The sequence below is a fragment of the Tenrec ecaudatus genome, chromosome 11, assembly GCF_050624435.1.
Source record: "Tenrec ecaudatus isolate mTenEca1 chromosome 11, mTenEca1.hap1, whole genome shotgun sequence".
NCBI classification, from domain to species: Eukaryota; Metazoa; Chordata; class Mammalia; order Afrosoricida; family Tenrecidae; genus Tenrec; species Tenrec ecaudatus.
In genome coordinates this window covers 148,195,586-148,209,241 of record NC_134540.1, presented here as the reverse complement: position 1 = coordinate 148,209,241, position 13,656 = coordinate 148,195,586, and positions in this window count along the sequence as shown.

Sequence of the window (13,656 nt, the reverse complement as noted above, 5' to 3'; positions counted from 1 at the left end):
TCAGAAAGCCAAAAAGGAAGAGTGCACTCGGTGTATATGAAACTGAAAGAACTCAAGAAAAAAAATGCAAGCCTTAAATTACAATGTGGAAAGGTTCGCTGGATAAAATATTGAATAATGCCTGGAGCACCAAAATAACATTGAAAGAATGCAAAGAGGCACTGTACTGAAAAGAACGAATAGACATCTCACTGTTTCAGGAGGTATCATCTGAGCAAGAATCAATAGTGCTAAAGGAAGGTCAAACTGCACTGTATACATGAGCCCAAAAGAAGGATCCATGAATTTATGGAATACCCATGAAATGTTGGAAAAAGCTTATGAAGTCCTGGAAGCTCTTGCTCATCTATGCCAGGAAATTTGGGAGACAGCTGCTTGACGAACCAACCGGAAGAGGTCCATATGTGTACCCCTTCCAAAGAAAGATGACCCAACAGAATGCTCAAGCTATAGAACAAATTGCTAATATCATGTGCAAGTACAATTTTGCTGAAGATCATCTAACAATGGTTGCAGGGGTACATTTACAGGCAGCTGCTACAGGTTGAGGTCGGATTGAGAAGAGGCTATAAAACAAACGATATAAAAACAACAACAACAACAAGGGATATCACTGCTGACGGCAGATGGATCTAGGTTCAGAGCAGAGAATGCAAAAAAGATGTTTACTTGTGTTTTATTTTCTATGCTAATACATTAGATAGTATGGCATCTAATAAACTATGGGCAACCTTGAGAAGAATGGAAATGCCGGTATAATGCACTGTGCTCGTGAGGAAATTGCACATGAGTCAAGAGGCAGTTGTGCAAACAGTACATGGGAATACTGCATGGTTTAATATCAGGAGAGGTGGGTTTCAGGCTTGCATCCTCTCACTATACTTATTAAATCCTTCTGCTGAGCAAGTAACCAGAGATTCTGGTTTATATGAAGGAGAATGTGGCATGGGGCTCTTCAGAATGTTTCTTAGCAACCTTCGTTATGCAGATGACACAGCTTAGCTTGGTGAAAGTGAGGAGGACTTGAAGCCCTTGCTGATGAGGGCTAGGGATTGCAGACTTCGGTGGGGATTACAAGTCCATGTAGCAAAGACCAAAATTCTCACACTGGACAACTAGGTAACATCATACTAAGTGGGGCAAACGTTGAAGCAGTCAACACTTTGTCTTGCTTAGATATACAATCAATGCTCATGAAAGCAGTGGTAGAGATCAAAAGATGAATTGCATAAGGTAAATCTGCTACACAGGCCCTCTTTAGAGTATTGAAGAGCAAAGAAAATTACTTTGAGGCCTAAGTGAGCCTGCCTGAGGCCTGACCCAAGATTTTCAATTACCTCATATGCATGTGAAATTTGGACATTCCATAAAGAAGGCCAAACACAGATTCAGTACATTTGAATCGTGGCTCTGGCGGAAAATATTGAAAATTCGACAGCGTGCTAAACACACAAACTGATCTGTCTTGGAAGTAGTGCAGCCAGAATGATTAGATGCATAGTCTTAGAGGGAAAAGTGCTCAGACTTCATCTTACATGCTTTACATATGTTGTCAGGAGCAAACATTCTCTGGATAAGGGCATCATGTTTCGTAGAGTGAGGGGGCATAGAAAAGGAGTAAGGCCCTCCAGGAGATGTATTGCCCTGGGACGGCGATGACAGTAACCATACAGGCCTCCAATCTAGAAGCAAGCCCATTGCAATCAAGTCATTTGTACACAGAATGAACTTGCATGACAGACTGTAGCTACCCCATGGTCAATCTTTTTGGACGCATATCCCCACCTATTTCTCCTGTGGAATGGATGGCGGCTTCAAATCAATCTTTTGCCTAACAGCTGGGAACTTAACTAGCGTGCCACCATTCCTTCTACAGGAAAAATATCTTATAGAGTTAGCGAGGTGCTTAACAATTGCCTTGACAAGTTTATTAAAAGAAGAAAAATGTCTACATAAAATTTGTATGTAAATGTTTATTTGAAGTTATCAAATCATTAATGACAATGATGTCTTCTTATTGATTAAACATGTTGCATGCCTTTATATTTGTTTCTAGAAATATGAAATATCATCTTTCTGTAGTTTCTAGAATATAGCAAGGCTCCAATAGTCTGTAAACTGTCACAGAAGTTTAAAACCCAGTTAAACAATCTAAAATGATATGATCAAGATGTGTTTTTATAAAAATTTCCAGAAGACCATTATTATTAATTATTTTACAAGATTATTTGGTCGATTCTGATTTATTTTGGTCTTTTGGCTAGCAACTACATTTCAAACAATTAATTAATTGGGCGAGAGTAATGAATAAATGAGTCACACATATATTCTTAGAAAACTCAATAGCAGGGAAAGATAAAATGATACAGAAGATGTCATCAAAATCTTCTATGTAAAGAGGCAAATAACAAATGTGTCCTAGGAAGGCAAATAAGGAGGGAAAAAAAGAAAGGGGAAGAAACAGAAAAGAAAGGAAGGAAGAATTATGGTAAAAATGTAAAATGAAGTAGGAAAGGAAGAAAACACGATAGAAGGGAAAGTGGGTAGGGTAGAAGAAAGCAAACAGGGAGCAAGAGTAGACAATCCACTGGCAAACAAAATAGAATCGCCATGTAAAGGCTAGTCCGTTTCCAGATTTTTGCTGAATTATTATGGTACATGAAAATAACACAAGATCTATGGTCGAAATGCTGACTGCAGTTCAGCATATGTCAGCAGCTAGCTAGGCAATTTTTGACAACTAGCATAGGCTACCTGATTTGTAATTTCTTGGTTTGAAAGTCACTGATCAGACTAGCATCCTTTCTTGTTTTAAAATCCTACACTTTCAAAAATGTCCACAGTAGGGACGAACTAACTAAAGGAAAAACAAGAATCAATAGAGACAATGGTGCTGCTTAGATAAAAGACATTTCAAGCATCTTCAAAAATGATAGGGCTTATAAAATGCTTTCCTTGTAAAACTCGTGCAAATTTAGTAGATTAAGGTTTGTTTGACTAAGGAGTTTGGAATGAGCTTCTCATTTGGTATGTCAGCAATGAGATGTGGAGATGGATAATATACTCATAGGCTACCATGATTCTGACATTCATGATCAAACATGTCACCACTTATGATCTCAGTGGGAGAACTGTAATGTAGTAGTGCACCTAGGAGATATGATGATAAACAGTATTGGAAAGAAGCTGGGGACACGAACATATTTTACCAGGTGCCTACAATACAAGTATTGAGATAAGTATGTGCATACGTTCAGGTCTGACAGTACAATTTATACCCCATAAGTGGATCAATTCACGTAAAATCAAGACTCCTTGAAGAAGTCAGTTGTCCACTTTTACTGTGACTTGAGCAGTTCGAGCTGCCTTTGCATGGAAGGTATTCATTTAAGCCACAGATTGAAACTGTTCTTAAGAACCTTTCAGCCAGGATTTCAATTATTATCTGGTGTGATACCTTTGCTGTCTTAGGTGTTTGTGCCAACTAATTACTGTAAATCTGCATTTTAACTTGTATTTTCAGATTATTCTCATTATACATACTAATATGAAATGCAAGTGAATAACTTTCCTTCATACTACTTTGGATATGGAAGTTTAACCATGATAGCAGTTTTAGGATCCTTTTTTAATTTCAACTCAAAGATAGAGGGCCAAGATATTTTCAGGGGTAAAAAAATGTAATATATTTGTGACATATTTTCTCTGTAAAATGCACAGAGTAGCAGCTTTGGAAAATCCCAGGAGAGTAAAAGGCATAAAGAACTAAACACACGCAAGTAATCTCATATTACCAAATCATATCTTAAATAGAGTTTGTGTTCGTTTCACACATCCTATCAGATTCATGTAAAAATGTATTCGTACACTTATATATATTTATAAAAAGCCACATATATACATATATTTAATCGTTGGAAGGCATAAACAGTTAAACATATGGCTACTAATTTTGAAGTGTTTGTACCGACCCACTCACAGAGGCCTTGACAATCTGTTTCAGAACCATCAGTCTTGAAAAAGCCTTCTGACAGCCTGACCCGTACAGTTACAGTCTTATGAATATAACTGAATCTACCCAGTTACAACTAAAAAACAAAATGTACTATTTTTATCCACGTTTCCTCTACCTAACTACACCCTGATCATTGAATCACCTTCAAAAACATGATCTTAGGGACTATCCAATACCATCTTTGTCGAAACGCTATTATCTATTTAATACATACCCCACTTGAAAGCAACATGGTTCAAATCTGTGCCATTATAAATATTGCTATGACGAACACCTTTGCAGATCAACTTCTTGTCACTGCTGGGTTGTTTTCCCTTTCATGTTGAACCTCTAGAAAATGTGGAATCAAATAGCGTGCACATCCTCAGTGACACTGAAATTGCCAGGCACATTTCCCATCTAGTAAATGTGAGGTAGCCTATTGCTGAATAGTCAACCATCTGCAACAAACGCATGGCAGTTAAAAATATTTCTTATGCTTTCTACCTATTAGGAGTAGGTTAATGGTAGAAATGTTATTGTTACCATTATATAATCTTTCATTTATATACATATATATCTGTGTATATATTAAATGTTTATTAAGCGTGTTGCCTAAACACTGCCATTGGAGATATATCTGACATAAAAGATGGGTACTACAATAAAATGGTTTAGCTAATGCTACATTCTAGACTCTCCGGAAGAAGAAGAATGCACATTGGTCTGTGAAACTCCCAGAGATGATGCATAATAAATAAACTTCTAGAATTCAACACAAAGATTCCCAAATGCATTTTAATGCTAGTCTGTTTTCATGTAATAATTTTTAATATCCTGATGAGCTAATGGTCCCTGGAAAAATACTCTGGAAGTAAAGTATTAAACATATTGGCTTATCAGAGCATTTTTACAAATGGTTTACCCTGCTTGCCTCTTAATTTAATGCTTATTTTGCTTAAAATCACCGTGATTGTCAATACTTACTTCAATCCAATGAAGTCCATCAGTATATTATCCTCACACTTGCTATTTTAATTCTGATCATAATGTGTTCACTCACTAATTCCACCTCTATTTCTACATAAGTACAAGGGAAAAAACTTCATGTGTAACCACAAGTAAATGTACGCTTCAGAGCCAGGGCCCTCACAATGAGACACCTTATATTTTTGACACTTCTTTTTTTATCTTCCTGTATGACCTCTGGAGAGTCCAGCAGCCCTCTGAAGAGTCCATGGGCACAGCATCTGTTTTATAGTGTTCATCAAACAGAACCGGAACCCGGTGCACTGCCATCCCATTTATTCGGGCTCATGTCCACCCTATCGCATAAAGCAGACCAGCTCCCATGGCTTTCAGGGACTGTAAACTCTGGGGATTAGAAAGCCTTGTCTTTCTCCTGTTGAGAAGATGGTGGTTTCAAATGGCTGACATTGCAATTAGCATCCCAACACATAACCAAAAATAAGCCAGTGTTTGCCCCTCCTCCCCATTTTTCCTTAATGTTTTTGCTACTTTGGGGGAGAAAAGGTGTGTGTGTGTGTGCGTGTGTGTGTGTGTGTGTGTGTAAGTATGTCTGCCATGGAGTGGAGTGTTGAATACATGCTTGTTGAGTGAACAGAGTAGAGAAGGAGATTGGAAGAAATATCTTCTGCTGTGATGTAGTCATGCTTCTGAAAGTTGTACCCCTGAAAATGTGATGCAGAGCATATCCCATTTGGTAGGTTCATGGTACTTAGAAAACTTTTCATTTTTCTCTGAATATTTAAGTAAAAGACTTAAAAGTTTGAAATCACAAGACTTCATTACAAGACACATTTTCTTTCTCTTCCTGCATGCCCACAGGAGAGCCTAATGAAGTCAATCAGTATAGTATCTATTCCAAAACCTTTTATATCCCATCTTTCCCAGACACTTCTGTGTAGCTGGAGCAGAAGTAAACTTCTGATACTGAGCCAAGCAGTCCACTTACTGATCAGTGAAAATGTTCAAGTTCTTGTCTGTAAAGTATCATTGAAGAAATACATGGAGAAGAGTGTTCGTCAGGAATGGACATTTGAATGGCACAGGCGTGAGACCACATCATGGTGGTCAAAGCCATGTGCAATGGTAAGCAACTGGAAAAGAGAGCAATCCATTAATGTTTTGTTTATATATGGAAAATTACTGATCGATGAAAATCAGAGATGAAAAATCATATAACTCAGAGTGAGAATGTTAAAGTCACACTAGTTGTCTCTAAATTTCTATTTCCCACTTCAAGATTCCACAAAGCTCACCTTTATTCCTTAAAATGAAAGTCTAATTAATTTATCACCATGTTTTCAATAGCAATTCATTAGTGTTTAAATTAATTCAGTACAAATGGTTTGTTTTGCTTTCTACTTACAACTGAATACATTTTGACTAGAAAAACTAACAGTATATTCTTTAACTTTGTGGCCTTAGACCTACCATGGAAGGACCCAGAAACTATTGTTAAATGCATAAGCATCTTTAGCAATTAAGCTGAGGAATTAATGTGGCTCTTCCCCTTAATGCTCTTAATATGCCTCTAGTTTTCTACCTTACCTTCCCCTTGAAATTAACCAGCTTACCTTTTATTTTTGACATACGATTAGTTTCTAACTTGTATTGCTTATAAGTTATCTTATGTTTTAGGTATATAGTCAATTTTGAAATTAAATTATGTACCTTTTCATATTACCATCCAATTTTATTTTCTCAACTGTATAGAGTCGCTTTAAGTATAGGAAACAAAACACACACTGACACTTTCCATATATTAAACATGAACTAAAAGCCATTTTCATCCATAGCAGAGTATTCTCACTTTATTTATAAATCCCCATTTTTCTCTAGAACTTAGTAAAGGTACCACCTCTTATGGAGGCAAGCTTTGAAAACACAGGTCCATTTTTTGGTGGGAGAATTACAATCTGATAAGCTATTGTTCGGAAGCAGAACAAGATTCAAAGAAATGATCACATGGTGAAACAGTGCCTTGCTTACCTTTTGTGTTGCTGTTCCCTGGATGCCAAGAAAACAGTGTATTATCTTAAAGTTACTGAGTCTTGAGAGAAGAAGTGATGTAGGACAAGACGACCTCTCAAAGAAATCCAGCCTCTGTAATTTAGTACCAACACCCATGTAGTGTTTTTCGAGGGAAAAACAGGCTTATTTCCAAAATTATTCATAATTGTGGTTAGGTTTTTGAATGGCAAAATCTGGCTTTTATATAAAGTTTTATATTGTGTTTTTTAATCATTTTATTGGGGGTTCATATAACTCTTATTACAATCTATCCTACATCAATTGTGTAAAGCACATTTGTACATTCATTGCCCTCATCATTCTCAAAACATTTGCTCTTCACCTAAGTCCCTAGCATCAGCTCCTCATTTTCCTCCCTCCCTCCCGGCTCTCCCTTCCCTTATGAACCCTTGATAATTTGTAAATTATTATTTTGTCTTATCTTACACTGTCCGACGTCTCCCTTCACCCACTTTTCTATTGTCCACCCCACAGGGAAGAGGTTATATGTAGATTCCTGTAATTGGTTCCCCCTTTCCACCACACCCTCCCTCGACCCACCTTGTATCGCCACTCACACCACTGGTCCTGGTCCTGAAGGGGGCATCCCTCCTGGATTCCCTGTTTGCAGTTCCTATCTGTACCAGTGTAAATCCTATGGTCTAGCCAGACTTGCAAGGTAGAATTGGGATCATGATAGTGGGGTGAGGAGGGGAAGGAAGCATTTAGGAACTAGAAGAAAGTTGTATATTTCATCATTACTACATTAGATTAAGACACCGAGGAAGATGTAGTCTCTATAGTAAAACAAATGAAAGTAGAAGAATAGACTGTTTTCTATAATAGTTTCCCAATCCTTGTACTCTACTTTTGCCTTGACAACAGACCATGTTTCTTGTTCTGATATGAAAAGAGAATCTACCAAGACAATCTTTAGTAACAAGCATGCAGTCCTGAGTTATTGCTCTGGGATTACAGTTTGGGTGGAGGTTTTATGAAATCATCACTTGGAATTGAGGAACTGGATGTTTCAAGCTATTTTTCTGAAATTTATTTTTTCTTATATAACAAATATTTAATACGGAAAACCTTTCAGGATTAATTACAGCATGATATGTATACTATGTATTCTTAAATCCACAACAAGACAAGAAAATTAATAATCCTATTCTACTCTAAATTTATATACACATATACAAATATATTTTTGCAGCACTTACATATATAAGAATGTTATCTTTAAGGTAAATTCTACCTATCCATTTAAATATTTCCTTTTCCATTGCACTATAATAAATTAAAATTAGCCTCTATGTTATAATCAATATCTAAAATGAAGGGACAAGTTCAATTATATGTTAATTATAGTGAAGAAGGCACCTTTTCTAAAAAATTATCAATAATTTGTTCTCAAGTTTGAAACAAAATAGAAATGCTATTTTAAAAGCATAATGTTTAGACTTGCCCAAATAATTTAGTTTTAACAGAAAAGTGTCAATTTAGCCACATTTCTTCTAGTATCTACTTAAATTCCACATTGGTTTAATATTTTGTATCAAATAGAGTTTTGTTTGCACAGTAGTTATGTTTTCTTTCATTGTTTATATTTTCAACAATAAGTTGGTATGTTGTGTCCTTAAGGACAGTGAAATCAATAATACTAAAAATTGATCAGTATTGAAATTTTAGAGCCAAGAACAAATGGAGAGTCCCAGACATGGGATTTTTCCCGTGTGAAAATAAGTGTAACTCATTTTATAGTTTAGACATTTTTTTATAATATTTTCAATCTCAGACCACTACAGATTCAGAGACAATAAGATAAGGAGTGACCTAATTGAATCTTGCAATCCTTTTGGGATCTCTGATAGGCAGAGATGACAGTAATAAGAAACTTGGAGCAGTCCCATTGGGTGGCCTATGGATGGGTTTGGGGTTCTTTGAAATTTAGTATCCTAGAGTTGAAACTGCATGCTGCCTATCTTATCTACCTGCCTCAGTACTTAAGAACCATGCAGATCACTTGGCATTGGTCCTAGGAGAAAATAATCACATGATAATAGTGAGGCCAACACAAACTCTGTTCTGCTAGATGGTAAAGAGAAAAGGGAGGAGGGAAAGCGCTGGTGTAGATCACAGCTATGTGTGACCAAATCCCCAAAGGAATGCAGAGTTAGCCCGTTCTTCACCAGAGTGGTTTGGTTCTTTCTATAAATGAGATAATCAAAGGTTCTCGAAATATTTCCATGAAAAGCTTTGTGATAAAGACAGATGGCTATTTTGTTGACCCTCCAGGTCAGAATGGAGGAGGACAAAGGAGACAGGCCTTTTCTTCTTGCATATTTTGATTTTGAGGGGGATTTTATTCTTGGTGTATGCTCTCCTTCATCATCTGCCTCTCTCAGAAGCAACCTACTCCTGCCTTCCTGGATTACCTGGATTACTCCTCCCCTTCACTGTCTCCTTGTAACTTCACCTTGGCAGACTGGGGGTCACCTCATGAAAATGGGATACTCAAGATGCTATTAGGGCAATTTCAATGCATAGGATAAAACCAGAGATCTGTCAGGGGTGACTTTGGTTTTAGGCATAAACACACATTAAAAATTTTCATTTATTGTAATCTCTCATCCCACTGAGGAAGGAGATCACACACTTTGTTTTCTTCATTTTGATTATCATTAGTGTCTAAAATAGTGTTGGTGCACAATCAATGCTCAATGAATACTTCATAATGAAAGGATATATATATATACACACACAAATTGAGTATAATCTTATTAATGTCATAGGTTATGTCTTATTAATATCATAGAGATACCTTCTCTCAGGGTCTCTAGTAGAAAATAATTGTCATTTGCAGAATGCTTTTGAGCTGCATCCATCTTTCTTTGTTAAACAAGAAATTGGGTGATGTGGGAGTGGGGTGGGGATGGGGGCAAAGTCCTACTTTGTCTCGGGGGGACTGTTTTAGTATTTTGAAACTATATAGGAGATATCTTCAAGTAAATACTATACCAAATTGAGAAACATAACAAACTCATAAAACTCTATAGCATGAATCCGGGGAGGTGTACTTGTTGATAGGTACAGTATTATCATTGTCTTATGCATCATTTCAAATTTCTCTACAAGGAATTAAGAAAATTGAAAATTAATTTTATTTGGGTTTTGGACAATAAGACATATGTTTGTGCCTACCCTTAAGGAAATATGATATATGAAAAAGCAGGCCATCCTCCAAACAGAAAGCCGAGTGGTCATATCTGTCCAGATCCCTGGGAGTTGACAGCAGTAAATGTTAGAATGGCAGTTTTGTTGGCAACAGGGGCATGCTCTGGAAAAGAGGTCTAATTCAAGGATGATTTTGAAATCAAGCAAAGAAGAGCATGAGGGTCTTAATTTCTGAAAACTCTGATGAGGACTGATCAGATCTGGTCTGCGTATAAACATATAGTTAATTTTCTAGAATCTATAAAAAATAGTATACCCTATAACCAGTGATGGGTTCAATAGCCAACAATACATTATTCAGCTTCAAACCGCAAAGCCCCACTTTCAGCAGCGTGCATACATAAAATGAATCTTTTATCAAATGGGTATGATTCTTTGAAATTGGAATCAAGCAAGACTGTGGATAGCTCACAATGAATTTATCATCAGTCAGAGTAGAAAAAGTATAAGATCTCGAATGAGAAAAAAAATATGTCAAGTTTCACCACATAAGGCATGGAACAACCCAAATGGCAAATTTTCTACACTCATAACGGAATCCTTGAGATAAAAATAAACAATCAAAAAATCATATTAGTTCCAGACAGACTGAAGCTGAGTATTTAGGACTTTATAATCTCTGATAAGTAGCTTAATGTTTCCACCAGGGAAAAGTAAGTGCTGGAGGATTTAAGCAAAATTAGGCAGGATCAGATTTGCTTTTCAAAGTATTATTCGGGGACTTCCAGGACAGATGGTGATGTACAGAACACTTTGCAATCTCTAGTCAACAAAGATGCGATGAAACAGACACAGAGGCACTTTCTGGAGTTGTGGAGCTCTGATGAAGAAACAAAAATGCTTGGATGAAGTGAGCCCCAATAGCCCAGGCAGTGTTCATAGTTGGAGCTTAATCATTTTCAGGTCCCCATGGCACCATGGCACACAGAGGGCTTTGCAGTTTGCACACCCAGCAGCAAATACAGGGTCCTGTTCAGTGAGGGGAAACTCGCACAGGCTACTAGTGCCCTGCGTCCAAGTGGCCACCTTAAAGTGGTAAATAGTGAGATACACGCATTTGCATGACCCCAGGCCCAATAGCCAACTTAGAGCTACTATTGAAAATGATGCAGCAGCCTTGGCATACAAATTCACAGGCTCACTAGCTCTAATCCCAAACAGCTAGCTAAGAGTGCCCCTTTTAAAGTAGCAAATCGTTTGGGGAGCACACAGCTGTGTCTTCTGGGCTCTGGGTTAGAACCTGCTATTCTAGAGTTATTTTTTAAGCTGAAACAGCAGTGAACACATTCATTGGTGCAGGGATCATAGGCCTAAATGTGCTAGTTTAGAATTATTTCTGAGACAACAGAACAGAGTAGCACACATATACTGAGTGTAGACTACTATGGTGTACACCAGAAAGGAACGTTCACAAGCACAGACTGGTTTTCAAAAAAACAAAACAACAAAAACAAGAAACAGCTGCTTGCTCTGGCATGGGTATTCTGTTTTCTTTAAATATACATTAATTAAAAAAATTTTTATATATGTTTTGCTTTTAAAAAAATCATTTTATTGGGGCCTTATACAACTCTTATCACAATCCATACATACATCAATTGTGTAAAGCACATTTGTACATTCATTGCCCTCATCATTCTCAAAACATTTCCTTTCCACCTAATCCCCTGACATCAGCTCCTAATTTTTCCCCTCCCTACCTGCTCCTCCTCCCTCATGAACCACTGATAAATTATAAATTATTATTTTGTCATATCTTGCACTGTCCAATGTTTCCCTTCATCCACTTTTCTGTTATCCATCCCCCAGGGAGGAGGTTATATGTAGATACTTGTAATAAGTTACGCCTTTCCACCCCACCCTCCTTCCACCCTCCTGGTATCTCTACTCTCACCAAAGCCCATCTGTCGGCAATTGGACATCCCTTGCAGAAGGGTCTTAGGGAGGAGATGAACCAGTCAGGGTGCAGTGTAGCAACGATGAAACATACAACTTTCCTCTAGTTACTAAATGCTCAACTCCTGCCCCAACGATGAAACATACAACTTTCCTCTAGTTACTAAATGCTCAACTCCTGCCCCCACCACCACTATCATGATCCCAATTCTACCTTGCAAGTCTGACTAGACCAGAGGATGTACACTGGTACAGATAGGAAATGGAAACGCAGGGAATCCAGGGCAGATGATCCCTTTAAGACCAGTGTTTTGCTTGTTTAAAATATATATATATATATTACTTATTAATTTCATTGCCACATCCCTTTGTTGGTTAGGCAATTGTAAATTTTTCTTAAAAAATTCTTCTGTTTTATTAAAACATTCCCTTTTGCTCACTTGACAGAAACAATGATGTGCACATGATCCAGGCACCCTTGCACCACTGACAGGTTTGCCTACTATACAAAAACTAAAATTCACTCCTGAACCACTCAATAAACAAATATACATAAAAAATTTAAAATCATTTTATTAGGGCCTCATACAACTCTTATCACAATCCATACATACATCAATTGTGTCCAGCACATTCATGCATATGTTGCCATCATCATTCTCATAAAACCTGCTTTCTATTGAATCCTTAGTATCAGCTCCTCATTTTCCCTTCCCTCCCCACTGAACCCTTGATAATTTATAAATTATTATTATTTTGTCATATCTTACACTGTCCTACGTCTCCCTCACCAACTTCTCTGCTGTCCATCCCCCAGGGAGGAGGTTTTATGTAGATCTTGTAATCGGTTCCCTCTTTCTCACTCACCGTCCCTCCACCCTCCCAATATTGCTACCCTCACCACTTGCCCTAAGGGGTTCATCTATCCTGTATTCTCTGTATTTCCAGTTCCTATCTGTGCCAGTGTACACCCTCCACTCCAGCTGGATATGTAAGGTAGAATTGGGATCATGATAGTCGGGAGGAGGAAGCATTCAAGAACTAGAGGGAAGTTGTATGTTTCATCATTGCTACACTGCACCCTGACTGACTCATGTCCTCCCTGCAGCCTTTCTTCAAGGAGATGTCCAATTTCCCACAGATGGGCTCTGGGTGCCCACTCCAAACGCCCCCACATTCACAATGTTATGATTTTTTTTCTGCCTCTGATGCCTGATACCTGATCCCTTTGACGCCCTGTGATCTCACAGGCTGCTGTGCTTCTTCTGTGTGGGCTTTGTTGTTTCTCAGTTAGATGGCCCCTTGTTTATCTTCCAGCATATAGGACCCCAGATTCTATATATTTGGACAACCGGACACCGTCAGCTTTCCTCACCAAATGTGCCTATGCACTGTGCATCAATTTTAAAGACAGAACAACCAAAAAACCAAACATGCTATTTTGAAGATAGACAATCACAGCACTCACAAAGAAATACGTCAGAACGGTGTGAACA